We start from the raw sequence: 14,758 nt of genomic DNA on the forward strand, positions 1-14,758 counted from the left end.
TGTCCTTATTTTCATCTCTTTTCTATGATTCTCCTAAGATTTAAGAAGGCAGTGGCAAGAGGGGCACCGGGTGGCTCAGTTGGTTGAGCGACCGACTTCACCTCAGGTCATGATCTCTCAGTTCGTGAGTTTGAGCCCCTCGTCGTCTCCCTAAGAATTTTAGGATCAACTTTTCCATTTCTGAAAAAGTCTGGTTGGGATTTTGATAGGAATTGTGTTAAATCTGGGAAGCTTCAAGGGGATTCACCATTTTAATACTAAGTGTCCCAATGCATGAATATGGGACTTTTCATTTATTTACTCTTTAATTTACTTAATCAATATTTTGTAGTTATTTAGTACAGAGCAGTCTCCTTTATTTATTTTTTCAATTTTTTTAATGTTTATTTTTGAGAGAGAGAGACAGAGTGCAAGTGGGGGAGGGGCAGAGAGAGAGGGAGACACAGAATCTGAAGCAGGACCCAAGCTCCGAGCTGTCAGCACAGAGCCCAACACAGGGCTTGAACTTGTGAATTGCAAGATCATGACCTGAGCCGAAGTCGGACGCTTAACTGACTGAGCCACCCAGATGCCCCTGTCACCTCTGCCTTAAAAAAAGGTCTCTCTGATAACAAGGCAGATAAGGGATTGAAAGTCAATAACATGAGTCAGGAAGACCAACAGTCAAACGTTGCTGTTATCCAGAAGGAAGGACATTACTTTCTGCATTGCAACTGTCCCATAATAATGGTGGTCTAGACTCCAGTGGCAGGAAGGGGAGAGAGGTATAGATGGATCTACAACAAATATGATAGAATTGACAGAACTTGGTGATTAACTGCAAGAATTTGACCTGCTTGCACATGGATAGGAATTAAGGAATTAAGTAGGTACGGGAGGAGTTAGGAGTTCTGTCCTGAATATGTGTAGTTTGTGTCTATGACATAATAAATATTTACTGAATAAATTGAAGTGGAGATATCCAACATCCATTTGGTTGTTTTAAAAATATTTCATATTTTGGGGCACCTGGGTGGCTCAGTTGGTTAAGCGTTCGACTTTGGCTCAGGTCATGATCTCACGGTCCGTGGGTTCGAGCCCCGCGTCGGGCTCTGTGCTGACAGCTCAGAGCCTGGAGCCTGTTTCAGATTCTGTGTCTCCCTCTCTCTGACCCTCCCCCGTTCATGCTCTGTCTCTCTCTGTCTCAAAAATAAATAAATGTTAAAATTTTTTTTAATATTTCATATTTTAATATTTTGTTAATATTTTAATATTTAATAATCTCAAGGTCAGGAGGAGCTGTGAGATCATGACCTGAGCTGAAATCAAGAGTCAGAGAGGCCTAACCGATTGAGCCACCCAGGCGCCCCTCCAACATCCATTTGTACATACCAATTTGAAATTCAAGAATTAAGGGCTGGAGATGTGGATCTGGCAATTGTTTGTACAGAGATAGTAATCGAAAATAAGTAAACTGGTGGGGTTATACAGAGAAAAAAATGGGTGGCAAGAAAAGAGGGAACTGAACAGATCCCTGAGGCACATCAATATTAAGGAGTAGGTAGAGAGAGTCTTGAAAAAGAGATTGAGGAGGAATAGCCAGTGAAGAAGGAAGAAAACAAGAAGGGTGTGATACTGTAGAAGACACAGGATGAGACACAGATATGAAAGGAGGATGTATCAGTTAGCTATTGCTAAGTAACAATCCATCTCAAGACAGGGGATTAAAACTGCAACTATTTATTTAGCTCATAATTCCGTAGGTTGGAAGTTTAGACGGTGCTTATTTGGGTAGTTCTTCTGGTCTCAGTGGGGCTCCCTGAGAGTCCCTAACTGCAGCAAGTTACAGGTTATCTAGGTAGCTCTTCCAATGGATTTTGGCATGAATAATTGTCGCTGCTTTTTGCAATATACCACAGAGGGAATAGCCAACAGTGAAGATGCTGCTAATAGATCAAGTAGGTGAAATTCTTGCCTCCACTGCTCAGCTGAAACTCCTATTGCCGGAGTGATCAGTAATAGCCACGTCACTTGGTTCACTAAATGACCCAGTGGTCATCGATGATATTGGCAATAACAACTTCTAAGCAATGTGGGCAAAAGCCAGATTGCAATGGGGAAACAGGGACATCAGACATAGAAAGCTTGTTCAAGAAACTTGGCTGGGAAAGTGCAGATGTGTTGAAGGAGAGTCTTGTTCTGTTTCACTTTGTTTTTTGTTTTTTTATTTTTTTAATGTTTATTTATTTTTGAGAGAGAGAGAGAGACAGAGACATCATGCGTGGAAGAGGGGCAGAGAGAGAGAGAGAGAGAGAGAGAGAGACACACACACAATGTGAAGCAGGTTCCAGGCTCTGAGCTGTCAGCATGGAGCCCATCTTGGGGCTTGAACTCACAAACTGTGAGATCATGACCTGAGCTGAAATCAGACGCTTAACCGACTGAGCCACCCAGGCACCCCTCACTTTGTTTTTAAGATAAGGGAGCTTGAATATATTTACATGTTAACAAGGAGTCGGTAGAGACAAATAGGTTGAAGATACTGGAGAAAAAGTATATAATTCATATGGTTGGCATTAATGTTCAATCTGAGACCTACCCAGGTATGCCAAAAGTTAAACAACAATATGGTAGGGGTGCCTGGGTGGCTTAGTCAGTTAAGCGCCTGACTTCAGCTCAGGTCATGATCTCGTGGTCCATGGGTTCGAGCCCCTCATCGGGCTCTGTGCTGACAGCTCAGAGCCTGGAGCTTGCTTTGGATTTTGTGTCTCCATTTCTCTCTGCCCCTCCCCCACTCACGCTCTCTCTCCATCTCTCAAAAATGCATAAATGTTAAAAACAATTAAAAATATCAACAAGAATATGATAACCTACCTTCTCTAGCAAAGTTCAGAACAATGAGATGATTTGTATGTGAAAATACTACACGTGCTTGTAGACGGATTATGTGCATTACAAAACTTCAAGGGTCACTCGAGGACTCTCCACTGAGGAAAAACTCGTAGAAGCAGCTTTTTGTCTCTCCTGAACCATGTTTACCTAGGAGCAGGACTCAGAACTATGTGGCATCTCCCAAAAGCAAAAATTTTTTTTTTAATGTTTATTCATTTTTGAGACAGAAAGACAAACAGAATGCGAGTAGGGGAGAGGCAGAGAGAGAGGGAGACACAGAATCCGAAGCAGGCTCCAGGTTCTGAGCTGTCAGCACAGAGCCTGACGTGGGGCTCGAACTCACGAACCACGAGGTCCTGACCTGAGCCGAAATCGGACGCTTAACTGACTGAGCCACCGAGGTGCCCCCCAAAAGCAAATTTCAAATTCACAAAGCATTAACAAGTGGTGTACGTTTTATGAAGAATTTGGAGTAAGATACAGTTACACACAACATACAGAAAAGCAATGAAAATCCTCAGTAACCATTTCTAGTTTCTTCATAAAGTTCCTTTTCAACCAGTCTGTTAGCCCTTGAATATTTATTTTATTGTTCTAAATAGCTGTTTTGGTTCTTATCAAATATTTGCCCCTGATGAATAGGTGTCTTCCCAGGAGAGGAATTTTTCAGTCTTTCTGTTTGGCCACCTTGGCCTGTTGGGTTTTGCCTTCATGCTCATTAATTACCTCGGGGTAACAACATAGCTGCTTTGGCTCCAGACAGCACATCTGTGTTTGTCTCCATTTAACAGGGAAGGAAAAGCTTTCCCAGAAGTGCCTCTAGCTGACTTTCTTAGGGAAAGTCTGAGTAAGTGAGCATAAATTCTTGGGCACATTGCCATGTCAAATATAATCAGGGTTTATTAGGTAAAAAAAAAAAAAAAGGGCTAAGGGATGTTGGGGAGGCAATCGGTAATGTCAGCCACAGCTGAGTTCTTGGGCGGGTGGCTGTGCTGGTTCTGTGTCCAAGTGTGTGCTTGGAGTCTGCAACTCACATATGCTCTTTCTTGGCTCAGTTAGGACTCTGTGCCTCCTCCCGCTGACTCAGCCTCCCCTCCTCCCACCCACACAGCAGGCACCTCTGAGCCTCTGCCACGCTGCGATGCTGCCACAGTGGCTCCCAGAGCAGGCACACACACACACTCAACCGGCCATTCATGCCACCGAGCGTCCAAGGGAGGCCCAGAAGCGCAAACCGGATCTTCCTCGTGCCTGACCTTGGCGGCCATCTTGCTAACAATGTCGGCGTGGAGCTACCACGCTGCCTAAGGGGTTTCTTCCAGACTCTTAAATGTAGACTGGGGACAAAGGCTTCTCTTCTTTGCCCTAGATGTTAACCTGTGGATCTGTCGTCCTCCCCTGACTCTCTTCTTCATTTCTTCCTCATCAACTCCCAGGCCTGGAAGTACAGCCTTCTCTCTTTGTTCTTCTCTGCCACAACCCCTCTCTTCCCATCTCCAGCCTCCTGGCTAAGCCTTAATGCTAGACCAGGGTTTTTTCTGTGCAACACAGCAGAAAGTCGAAAGTCTTCCAGGCCCTTGGTATGACACATGGGAGGTAAAGGAGTTTTTGATAATCCTTTCTCACTTGACAATGCTGGACTATCAAGCCATTCTTCTCTGCAAAATTCTGTTTTGGGTTGCACAACATGGTGACTGCAACTAATGTCCCCGAGTCATACACTTAAAAATGGTTAAAATGGCAAATTCTTGTTCTATGTTTTCTTTACCACAATTAAAAAATTAATAATGTAATATACTAAAAACCATTGAATCGTATGCTTTAAATGGGTGAATTGTAGGGTAAACGAATTACCTCTCAATAAAGGTCAAAACCTGAATATTAAATTCCTTCTTTTTCTTTGCTCTTCTCAGGTAACAACCCAACTTAAACTCCTCCCATCTCAGTCACTGCAAGTGGATGCCTTAGGCTGTCTAGGCTCAAGCTCATGTATGACAAAAGACAAGAAAAGCATATTAATATTTTGCTTTACGTAAATACTTCCATTAAACATTTGTGTAGACACCTCTCCCTTTCTTATTTAAAAAAAGGGCGCGCCTGGGCGGCTTAGCCAGTTAAGCGTCCATCTTCGACCTAAGTCACGATCTCGCCAGTCCCGAGTCCAAGGCCTGCGTCGGGGTCTGCACTGACAGCTCAGAGCCTGCAGCCCACTTTGGATTCTGTGTCTCCCTCTCTCTCTGTCCTTTTCCCATTATCGGTCTGTCTCTCTCTCTCAAAAAAAAAAAAAAAAAAAATTAAAAATGGCATATTATACACAGTTATGCCTCTTCTTTTTTGTTGTTGAAACTATTTCCTCCAGGAAAGCCTGAGAACTGTCCCATTGACACCATTAAGAGTATCCCAAGTGTATCCAACTGACCTGTTCACAAGAAACAAACACACCCAGAAAACACACACACTTATCCTCATGTAGCCCGTGAGGCATGAAGTCAGGGAGGTTAATATAGTACTACAGAGTTAAATAAACTAGTTTTAATCTGGTATTAACATTAACCATTTTGTTTTTATTAAATATTCTTTTAAATGTTTATTCTTGAGGGAGAGAGAGAGACAGAGTGTGAGTGGGGGAGGGGCAGAGAGAGGTAGACACAGAATCCCAAGCAGGCGCCAGGCTCCAAGCTGTCAGCATAGAGCCCGACATGGGGCCCGAACCCATGAGCCGTGAGATCAGGACCTGAGCTGAAGTTGGACGCTTAACCAACGATGCTTTTACCGACCATGTGCCCCGTAAAATTAACCATTTTAGAGCACACAACTCAGTAGCATCTAGTACATTCACAATGTCGTGCGACCACCAAAGCTGTCTAGTTTCAAACATTTATATCACTCCAAAAGGAGATCAGCACCCATTAAGCTGGTGCCTCGGCCTCTGGCAACCACTACCTACTTTCTATTTCTATGTGTTGACCTATTCCCGATATTTCATATAAACAGAGGCACAATATGTGCCTTTTTGTCTGGCTTCTTTCCCTTAGCATCATACTTTCAAGGGTCATCCAGATTGTAGCGTGGGTCAGTAGTTTATTATTTTTTCTTTTGGCTGGACAATATTTCATTGTATTTATGTACCATACTTTACCTATTCATCTGCTGATGGACATTTGGCTTGTTTCTACCTTTTGGCTGCTGTGAATAGTGCTGCTGTGAACATGGGTATACATGTATTTGTTTGAGTGTGCTTGATTTTTGCTGGAGATAGAAGCAGCTTTTCATGCACTCAACAAATATTTATTTTTTTTTAATTTTTTTTTTCAACGTTTATTTATTTTTGGGACAGAGAGAGAGCATGAATGGGCGAGGGGCAGAGAGAGAGGGAGACACAGAATAGGAAACAGGCTCCAGGCTCTGAGCCATCAGCCCAGAGCCCGACGCGGGGCTCGAACTCACAGACCGCGAGATCGTGACCTGGCTGAAGTCGGACGCTTAACCGACTGCGTCACCCAGGTGCCCCAACAAATATTTATTGAAATAGGTTTGAACGGCTGCATCAACCGCCGATTTCACAAATGTTTTGCTTTACTGGAGAAAAGTCACAGAATCTTAAAAATGTTTGTGGTAGGAACTTTATACGTCATCTTATTCAACCCCCTCATCATGAAACTACATGCACTCAAAGCACCAGTCTATTTAGAAGGCCTTAAATACAGTTTACATCATGATGTGTGGCGCCCTACTGATACTGTTCTTTGTTAACTCGACGTGTACAATACAGCTTTTGTTGTCACAAGATGGCTCCCTTTGAGAAGTGATGACAGGAATTTAAATTTAGCTTGTCATTCTTGCATTTCGCTTTTTGAAAAATTCCATGGAACCACTATCATCAGCTTGCTTTCTTTCTTCTTTCTTTCATCAGCTTTCTTCTTCCTTTCTTCCTTTTCTTTCTTTCTTTCTTTCTTTCTTTCTTTCTTTCTTTCTTTCTTTCGATCTTTTTAAGTAATCTCTACACCCAAAGTGGGGTTTGAACTTACAACCCTGAGATCCAAAAATTGCATGCTCTACCAGCTGAGACAGCTAGGTGCCCCCTGTCAGTGTTCTTTGTATAAAGTAGATATAGCAGTCTTTTTTTTTTTTTTTTTTTTTTTAATTTATCTCCACACCCAATGTGAGGCTAGAAGCTCATGACCCTGAGATCAAGAGTCATATGCTCTATGGACTGAGCCAGCCAGATGCCCCTATGCAGTCTTCATTGATTCAGTGATAAAATTACTTTTTGGCCCCAAATAGTGTGTGTCTGCTTCATCATATATTGTGGGATTTATTTTCTGTGTCCTTTCTTTGATGTTGAAGACTGTTTTGCTCCGGATTAGTATCCCCCCCCCCCCACCCCGCCCCGCCTTTGAGCTGTTGTTGACATATAACATTATATTCATTTCAGGTGCACAGCATAATGATTCAGTATATATATGGGATAGCCACTTTCTCATTAAACAAACCAGCCATAGGTCCTTACCTTTGCAAGGGAATGTAAATATTTCCTTAAACATTAAAGTTAACTTAAATGTTTTTCCCGTATCTCATTTTGTAATTTTCTCTCTAAATTTTTGGCAGAGCTGAATGAAACTGACAAAAGGCATGGACTGGTGCATTATACCCACTGTGGGCATAAAGCCAGCGAATTCATGGAACAGCGATTACTACACCTTGACTTAGCAAACCAGATAGCAGTAAAAGTCAAGGCTGGAGGACAGGACTTCTCTGCTGTCCCTTCCCAAACCTGGCACGGTGCTTGGGACACAGTAGGGGTTCAGTAAATATTTTTTGGATGAATGAAACTAATTTGACTCTGGTTTCTGAAATAACACTAATAAAACTAGATGTGATTTAAAAAATAACATAGGGGGCGCCTGGGTGGCGCAGTCGGTTAAGCGTCGAACTTCAGCCAGGTCACGATCTCGCGGTCCGTGAGTTCGAGCCCCGCGTCAGGCTCTGGGCTGATGGCTCAGAGCCTGGAGCCTGTTTCCGATTCTGTGTCTCCCTCTCTCTCTGCCCCTCCCCTGTTCATGCTCTGTCTCTCTCTGTCCCAAAAATAAATAAAAAAACGTTGAAAAAAAATTAAAAAAAAAATAACATGGTGAAAATGATTATTTTCATTTAAATAAAGATTATTTAGATCATTAAAGATTATTTTCATCATGGACTATCTCTTATGAGTTACATTTTAAATTATTATATAAGTATATAATTTAATTATTATTATTTAATTATCTATCATGGTTCAGGAACTTAAAGAAAAGAAAAAAGAGAAAGAGAAAGAAAATTTACTTTTAATTTAAGGGATGTTTTTGTTTTGACGGACTTTGTTTCATTTTCTATTTCAGAAGCTCTATAAATCCTCACATCTTTATAGCAATTTGCAAAGGTCTCTCCAACCACTATTTTATAGTGTGTGTTGTTTTTGAATGGCGGGAAAAACTATTTCTTAAAAAATTTTTTTTTTCAGATTTAAAATATTTCTAAATAGCAACGAATTATTAAATTTCTTTAAATGTTTATTTTTGAGAGAGAGAGAGAGAGAGAGAGAGAGAGCACGAGTCAGGGAGGAGCAGAAAGAGAGGGAGACACAGAATCTGAAGCAGGCTCCGGGCTCTGAGCTGTCAGCACAGAGCCTGATACCGGGCTCGAACCCACGAACCATGAGATCATGACCTGAGCAGAAGTCAGATGCTTAACCGACTGAGCCACTCAGGCTCCCCTTTAAAAAAAAGGAGAAAATACAGCAGAAAATTCCCCAGTTATTTAGAACCTGAAGTCTTAACACTCCATCTTTTTTAATAAGCAAGTGTTATTCTGGGGATGCAGCTAGAGCAATACGTAAGAGTCAACAAATCCTTGCTCTCTTGGAACTTACATTCCAGTAGAGACTGAGTAAGACAGGTAATAAAATAATAAACCTGCAGTACTGTGGAAAACTAGCACAAAAAGAATTAATGCTAAAGAGCTGTGTAGAAACAAACCACAAACATCTATCACTTTATAGAGAATATTCCTTACTCATTTTAGTTGAGGATCTTAAATTTTTGTGTGTGTGGGGGGGAATCAAAGAAATGCATGCACACGGTTTTAAAAAATAAAGCATATGAGAGTTTATAATGAAAAGCAACATTGTTCTGCCCACCTTCCCACCTCATCTTCCCCAGAAAACATTATTTTTATTTTTTTAAGATTTTATTTTTAAGGGGGCGCCTGGGTGGTTCAGTGGGTTAAACATGTGACTTCCGCTCAGGTCATGATCTCGTGGTTCATGAATTCGAGCCCTGCATTGGGCTGTGTGCTGACCACTCATTGCCTGGAGCCTGCTTCAGATTCTGTCTCCCTCTCTCTCTGCCCTTCCCCTGCTCTACTCTGTCTCTTTCAAAAATAAATATTACCAAAAAAAAAATTTTTATTTTTAAGTAATCTTTACACCCAACATGAGGCCTGAACCCATAACCCTGAGATCAAGAGTCACATCCTCCACCAGGTGAGCCTACCAGGTGCCCCAACTTCCTCACTTTGTAAAAGGAAGATCTGGGAGACCCTACCAGGCTTTCTACTTCTGCTACTTCCCTCCATCTTCCAAAGTCTTGTCTATTGAGCTGTTCTAAAACTTTTACAAAAGATATGCATTTAAAAAGGGTCAGTGGCTAAATCTAAAAATGGAATAACGTAAATGTTTATTTTGAGGTAGGCCTGAGCATGTTCTTTAGTCTTAACACCGTCACTCTGTGGGACAGAGCAGTCAGTGTTCAGGTGGCAGGGCTGGGGGTAGGCCTTGGTCACAAAATTTAAGGGGCACTAAACTCACTAGTTTAGAGAAATAACATTTTAATGCAGTATTAAAAAATAGAGATTAATGCAAAAATACCTATAAGGAACAAAATATCAGTGTTTTAAAATAAAGACAGGCTCAGTAGAATGAGTAAAGAGACAAACAGAAGTAATTATAGTTGCACCTCACCATTAACAATGACCTCATTCTATGGCATCTATGATTATATAGGTTGCTTATTACAGCTGAAAAGCCTTCAGATGAGGGGTTGAGGTGAGCCTTTCAGATTAGGAATATGGATACTGGATTTCAGGGGTGCCCCCACCACTTTGACCTGGAAGCTTGCAAATGAGGGCAGTGTTGAATTAAGAAATATAAATTTTGGGGGCGCCTGGGTGGCTCAGTCGGATAAGCGGCCGACTTCGGCCCAGGTCATGATCTCGCGGTCCATGAGTTCAAGCCCCACATCGGGCTCTGTGCTGACAGCTCAGAGCCTGGAGCCTGTTTCAGATTCTGTGTCTCCCTCTCTCTGACCCTCCCCGTTCATGCTTCATCTCTCTCAGTCTCAAAAATAAATAAACGTTAAAAAAAAAATTTAAAGAAATATAAATTTTGTTATTCAAAACGTGAATCGAGGGGAAGGGGCAGCAGGTAAATTCACTTTGTTCAGAACTTCCAGCAATGCCAGTGTGGTTCCCTCCCTTTGCTCTGGGCGAGCCTGTTGGTCCAGCTGAACAGTGCTTTGAATAAAGTTCAGCCAAGAGGTCGCCCTCCTGATTATTCTTTTCTACCGCGGGGAGGAGGGGGCCCTGGGCCCCTTATCCACCCCTGAGTCGCTGCAAAACCCTGGGCTTCCCTGACAGCTGCAAATTCCTCCCAGGAGCCACAAAGCTTCTGGGGTTGCCATGGTCCATGAGAGTGAAATGCTGGCCGCCCTCTGCTGCAGCAGCCCTGAGCAGGCTGTTGCTGCCTCCTCTCCAGTCCCTTTCAAAAGCTTTTAAAGGAGATCCCTGCGGGGAGGAGGGAGGACGGGACAGTAACCAGGGCTTTCGTCCAAGCGGCTGGGGCGAATAAAAGAGGCTTTTCTCAAACGAATGGAGCAAGTGCTGGGCTTGTTTCAAGGGATTTTTAACACCCGGTCTTTCCCTGGAGGAAAGGGGAGTGCAGAGATGGTCCTTCTCAAGCTTCAGTTGTTGTAGGCAGCTCCTTCCAGTTTTTTCCAGGGATTCCGCACACCCTGGGGCCTTCCCCGGAGGGAGCGGAGGGCAGAGAAGACACTCCCTAAACTTAACCTGCTGTGGGCAGCTCCTCCTAGCTTATTTCCAAGGGTTTCTCACCCTGGGTCTGGTGAGATAGATAAAAGAAAAGAAAAAGAGAAAGAATCAATCAGCCCCACGCTAGCAGGCTGCGGTCAGCACTGAAAAGAGCCCTCGGGTGTGACTTGCCAATTCTGGGCACACTTTTCAGAAAACGCGCAACTAACCGAAATGACCAGAAGCCCCAGGCCTCTGGGTCTTCCTTCACACCTTCCTCCCATTCCGGTCCTCAATAGAGTCTGAGGGCCGGACGGCGGGCGGCTGGAGATCGGCTCCCCGGCAGCGGCGGGTGCAGACAAAGGGGCGGCGGTGCGGGGCTCAGGCCGGGGTCGGGGGCGGGCGCGGGGCTCGCGGCGCGGGGCCGGGCCGGGGGCGGGCGCGGCGGCCGAGCGCGCGGGGAGGAGCCGCGGCCGCGTCTTCTCCTGGCGGCGCGCGCCTGCCCGGCCCCGCGGCGGCGGCGGCGGCGGCGCGTCACGCTCTCCCCCGCCCCGAGCCGAGGAGCCGGGAGGCGGCGGCCGCGCGGCTGCTGCTGCTGCTGCTGCTGCTGCTGCTGCTGCAGTGGGGCAGGTGGCGACGACTGGCGGCGACCGAGACGGCGGTGAGCGGGGCGAGGCGCGGGCCCTCTCCCCTTCCCCGGTGCCCTCCTCCCCTTCCCCTCGCGCCGGGCCGGGCCAGCTCCCGTCCTCCGGGCCGGGCAGTGAGGGGCCGGGCCCGGCGTCCGGGAGGGCCCCGAGTGCCCCTCGCGGGGCCGCTCCCGAGGGGAGATCCGAGGAGTCCCGAGCGGGTGGCCCCGGAGGCCAGCGGGGGGCCCCGGGGTGCCCCCCACCGGAGCCGGAAAAGTGGCCGGCCCTGTCAGCGCCGAGCCCGGCCTTCCCTTCCTCCGTCCGCCTCAAGATGGAGCTTGGAGTCCTTGCCCCTGCGCCGCCCCAGGCGCCGCTCCCTCCCGGGCACCCCGCTCCGCTCCCCTCGGCCCTGGGGGTGGGGGTGGGCGTTGGGGCGGCCCGGACCCCCCCCCGGGAGGCCGAGCCCCGGGGGGACCTGTTGCCCCCGGGCTCTGCCGCCGGTCTCCCGAGCGTTCCTCGGGCCCTGCCACCGGGTGCCCGCGAGCCGGAATGGAGGGCACCGTGGCCGTGGCCTCCGTGCGTGCGCCGGCCGGCGGGCTGGCCCGGCTGGCCTCGGGCCTGGCTGGCTATGGCTTTTGTCCCCCCACCCCGCGTCCCCTAGGTGGGACTGATTGTCGGAGAAGGTGGGTGACAAGAGGTGACCGGGATTTCTGAAATAACACCACTGCCCCGTAACCGGAGCCTTCTCCCTCCGCAGGGGATTCGCTCGGAAGACAGATGACACTTGTTTAGAGGTTATTTTAAAAGCACAGCCTTCTGATGCCTCCTACTTCGGAGGTCCTGTGCTTCAAAAATGTGATTTTGAATTGGGGATAAACCCTGAACTCGGCTGTTTCTCCACTTCGTGTGGCTTTTCCATCTGGCAGGAGCCGAGCACCACCCCCTCCTCCCTTCACAGCCCCACCTCTTTGGTATGAAGAAATTACACGTCAAGTCTGTAATCTTCTACCTGCCTGTTTTTAGCAAAAACTTGGCGGCCAATTACCGTATTTAAAAAGGAGGGTGGAGAAAATTGAATTTTTTTTTTTTTTTTAAGCAACCTTGCCTTCTTCCTGTTTTAGGTTAGGACAGCGCCTGGCCAGTAGGAGCTCAGTATTAGTGTTGCTGCTGTTGTGGCTAAGATTCTGGTTTGTGTTACTATTTCATTATTACTATAACCTGTGGTATCCACAAGTCAGGCGAACAAATGTGTTTGACTTTTGGGTTTAATGATGACCTTTTGCAAGTTGTGTTTCTTCTCAGCCTTGGGGCATTTTTTTTCCCCTCTGGAAATAATAACAATTAACATTTATTGAGGGCTTCGTTCTGTCGGGCTCTGGGCAAGTCTTTTATGTTTTATCTTCTTAATCATCCTAACTCAATGAAGGTGCTATCATTATCCCCATTTTACAGAAGAGGCATGGAAAGGTCAAGTCCCTTGCCCAGGGTCATACAGCTAATCAGTGGTGGTGTCAGGATTTGAGCTCAGGTATTGACTCCAGGTGCTTAGTTATTAGAATCGTATAGTGAATCTCTGGCAAGGAAAAAGGCTGGCTTTTATTGAAGCAAAGGAAGTAGGTGATTGCTAGGACAAGGCTGGTGCTGGGTTTTTGAGGTTCAGAGAATGTGGTAAAGTATATCTTAGGCCCCCTTATTCAAAGGAGTGAAAACCGAAACTGGGTGGGACCCTCAAGTAGGTATTGTCTGCAGATAAAGATCATGCCCTTCCCTACCTTTCCAAGAATTGCTTAAGCTTCTGCTTGTGCTTAAGCACAACATAAGCCGATCTGGCTTCTGTTCTTTAGGAGTTTAGAATTTGGTGTCCTTCTTATATTTAAAACATTTTTTTTTTTTTACCCAGTGTCTGACATTTAGTCTCTTGCATCCCATGTGACCCCTGCATAAATTCACATGAACGTAACTCAGTAATATTTGACCCCCCCTTTTTTTTTTTAATATGTTTCCCCACTTAGTGCGAGTGAAATAGAGGCAGAGAGAGGGAGGGAGGGAGAGAATCCTAAACAGGCTGCCCACTGTTAGCTTGGAGCCAATTTGGGGCTCAATCCCATGAATCGTGAGATCATGACCTGAGCCAAAATCAAGAGTTGAATGCTTAACCGACAGAGCCACCCAGGCGCCCCTTGACCCTTGCTTTTTAAGTACTGTCTCTGTTGGGATTCTAAGCCCAATAAATGGTTAATTAGAGATGAACTGGTCCTCTTGTGTTCCATACAGAGGCAGGCATCTTTGAATTTGTCACTTACTGGCTGCCTGGTGTTATAATTTGTAGATTTATTTCTGGCTATATATATATATATATATATATATATTTTTTTTTTTTTTTTTCCCATTCTGGAAATGTATGTGGTAAGGACCTTCCACTTTATTTTTCACTTTATATTTTATTTATTTAAAATTTTTTTTAAGGTTTATTTTTGAGAGAGACACACACACACACAAAGAGAGCGAGCAGAGAGAGAGCGATACACAGAAACCAAAGCAGGCTCCAGGCTCTGAGCTGTCAGATCATGACCTGAGCCGAAATCAGACGCTTGACTGACTGAGCCATCCAGGGATCCCTATTCTTATTTTTTTTTAAGTTTATTTGTGTTGATATAGAGAGAGTGAATGGGGGAGTGACAGAGAGGGGGAGAGAGAGAATCCAAGCAGGCTCCCCGTTGTCAGTGCAGAGCCCCATGTGGGGCTATTTTATTTTTTAAGATTTTTCTTTTTTTTAAGTAATCTATACACTCAGTGTGGGGCTCAAACCCACAACCCAGAGATCGAGGGTTGCATGCTCTACTGGGGCACCTGGGTAGCTCGGTCCAAGTTCATCTGACTTTGGCTCAGGTCATGATCTCACTGTTCTTGGGTTCGGGCCCCACGTCAGGCACTGTGCTAACAGCTCAGAGCCTGGAGCCTGCTTCAGATTCTGTCTCCCTCTCTCTGCCCACCACCCCCACCCCCCGCCTGCTTGTACTCTCTCACTCTCTCTCAAAAATAAACAAACATTTAAAAAAACTTGCTTAAATTATTAAATAAATAAAAGAGTTGCATACTCTACTGACTGAGCCAGTTGGGCACCCCCTTGTATTTCAGTTCATAGGATCCTCTGCAGGATTCTGCAGAATCCTGTGTTCGGTAAATATTACTTAGTTGAT

The 14,758-nt window shown here is 45.4% G+C and overlaps 1 protein-coding gene across 15 annotated transcripts in view; it reads left to right on the forward strand.

Moving 5' to 3' along the window:
- Positions 1 to 11,470: 11,470 nt before the first annotated feature.
- Positions 11,471 to 14,758, forward strand: part of CLIP1 (CAP-Gly domain containing linker protein 1) — a 125,531-nt gene continuing 122,243 nt past the window's right edge. For 9 of the 15 annotated variants that reach the window (XM_023241360.2, XM_023241364.2, XM_023241369.2 and 6 more), the window contains exons 1-2: positions 11,514 to 11,593; positions 12,680 to 12,745. The gene's annotated coding sequence lies outside the window, so the exon portion shown is untranslated. Of the gene's footprint in view, positions 11,594 to 12,679; positions 12,746 to 14,758 lie in introns of all 15 variants that reach the window. The other 6 variants (XM_023241373.2, XM_023241374.2, XM_023241375.2 and 3 more) reach the window with 3 other exon arrangements.

The sequence above is a fragment of the Felis catus genome, chromosome D3 (genome assembly GCF_018350175.1).
Source record: "Felis catus isolate Fca126 chromosome D3, F.catus_Fca126_mat1.0, whole genome shotgun sequence".
NCBI lineage: Eukaryota > Metazoa > Chordata > Mammalia > Carnivora > Felidae > Felis > Felis catus.